At 38.0% G+C, this 2416-nt stretch overlaps 1 non-coding gene across 1 annotated transcript; it reads left to right on the top strand.

Annotated features, from left to right (window-relative positions):
- Positions 1-1908: 1908 nt before the first annotated feature.
- Positions 1909-2015, top strand: LOC141662796 (small nucleolar RNA R71). Its single transcript, XR_012550891.1, has one exon. It is a non-coding gene; the product is annotated as a small nucleolar RNA R71 (small nucleolar RNA).
- The last annotated feature ends 401 nt before the right edge of the window (positions 2016-2416 follow it).

Here is a 2416-nt window from a genome sequence, read left to right on the forward strand (position 1 = left end):
ATATTATTTAAATAATAATATTCAGATATTTTCTAATATATCGGGACTGATTTATTTTACTAAATCAGCATTACTCCAAACATTCTTAAAAATGTTTTCGAGTCTTCAAAATGATTTTTAAAGGTTAGGTCGGATCCCAAAACTCATTTTTTTATATTTAAGATCTTCCTTTTGAAGGGGATTTAAATACTCGCTCAAAACCTGAGGGATCCGGCTCTGTGGTGTATTTTATATTCGCAACAAGGTTGTTGTTTTGATAAAAGAGTTTTTAATTACTTACCCAACACTCGGGAAGTAAAATTCTTGGAATAAGTTAATCTATTAACAGGCACCGCCTGGGAAATATCGGTGAGTTTTCCTTTCCAACTAGATACGACTTCTTGGTGGAGCCGTATCAACAAGTTTCTACTTGGGGAAAGGGGGGACAAGCTTTACGTTTCAGAGTCATGGATTTCATCTGAACTAGGAGTGGCGTAAGTGGTCGAGTGGCGCCGGTCCAGCCTTATTATATTGGCCCAAATGGCCTGGAAGTTCCGTTAAGACGGTCCATTCCTTAGGAGTCCAGTGTTTGGTTGACAAGTAAATCCGACAGGTTCTCCTCTACATGTAGAAAATGGCGGGGTTGCACTACTGCGACTGATCATCGTGAGTGGTCTTCCTGGGGCGGCAAACTCCCGTAATGAGTTCATCATCCAATTGGATATTTCTGCAACACTACCCAGAGCACTTCGATAGAAAGGCTACGGCTGGGCGATTGTTGAGTGTTGGCAGGGTCGAGTTTTCAAAATGATGTTTTCATCAAATGAAGTATCTCGTAACTTCATTTCATTTTGATGATATTTCAAAGATTGATTTTATACAAGTTTTGTCTTGTAGCTTAATCTATGGGATGAACTATTTATACATTGAACGGTGGTAGTTCAAGTAGTATTCGAAAAAGATATAAGTATATTGGAGTATCTTGTAACTTCATCTTTTAAACTTATATCTAGTAAATGATTATCTTGTGCATGTCAAAGATTTTCAGAAAAACGTTGAGACAAGGTTAGATATATGAGATCACCTTGCAACGATATTTTTATACATTTATAAACTGGAACTCTGTGTATATTATACATGTCAGAGGATTTCAAAGATTGTGAAAAGTATATAGGTATATATATACTGAATATTTTGCGACTTGGTCGCGTTAAGATATCAACTTGGTTCATTTCTTCTTGACCAAGACTTTCATGAGTACTATGAGAATGCTCATATATTGTAAATTATTATACATATTATTTCGGTGGGCTTGTTGCTCACCCTTGCTTTCTTCTTTCATCACACAACAATAGACAGACAAGATGAACATGACCAAGCTCCCAATTTGTGAGCGGATAGGAAATGTTCCGCAGTTTCCTATAGGCGTTGATGTCGCTGTAGCTGAGGTAGGAACTACCAATAGGCTAGGCTTTCAACTTTTGATGTACCAGACTTATATATCTTTATGAATTGTAATAATGGCAAAGAAATGTAAATTTATTCAGAAACCCTTTTAAGGTGTAACGGTTTATAATTGTGGAATAAAATGACTTGTGTTATTTTTGATATTCATCTCTGAGACTATAAGTTGTGGTGTGTGTGTGTGTGTATATTGTGGGGTCACAATACTCAGTAGTTGGTTGACTGTTAAGATTAAGTATTGATAAAGGAAATGGAACTCGTGACAACCCGAATCCCTGACCCCGGATTTGGGGGCATTACATCTGAGTTGGATACTGATATTTATTAGCAGCCATCAGTTCAATTAGATCATAAGCTTCATCGTAGCTCTTTGCCCATAAGGCTCCACCTGATGCTGTATCGAGCATGGGTCTGGACTGTGCTCCCAAACCATTATAAAAACAATTGATGATTATCCAATCAGGAATTCCATGACGCAGACACTTCCTAAGTATCTCCTTGTAGCGCTCCCAAGCTTTATATAAAGATTCTCTTGATTGTTGCGCAAATTGAGTAAGAGCATTCCTGATTGCAGCTGTCTTTGCCATAGGGAAGAATTTAGTGAGAAACTTTTGAGCAAGATCTTCCCAAGTAGTAATTGAACCAGCTGGTATAGAGTGTAACCAGCTCTTAGCCTTATCCCTCAGAGAGGATGGGAATAGTCTCAGCTTCACAGCATCTTCAGAAACACCTTTGAACTTGAAGGTGTCGCAGATCTCAATGAAATCCCTAATGTGCATATTGGGATCTTCCGTTGAAGAACCCCCAAACTGGATTAAATTCTGCACCCATTGAATTATGCCATGCTTGATCTTAAAGGTATTAGATGTGATAGCTGGCCTGACAATGTTAGATTAAATGTCATTGATCTTGGGTTGAGAAAAATCCATCAAGGCTTTCGTTCGTGCTACTGGATCTCCCATTGTAATGAGTA

Source organism: Apium graveolens, chromosome 5 (genome assembly GCF_009905375.1).
Source record: "Apium graveolens cultivar Ventura chromosome 5, ASM990537v1, whole genome shotgun sequence".
NCBI lineage: Eukaryota > Viridiplantae > Streptophyta > Magnoliopsida > Apiales > Apiaceae > Apium > Apium graveolens.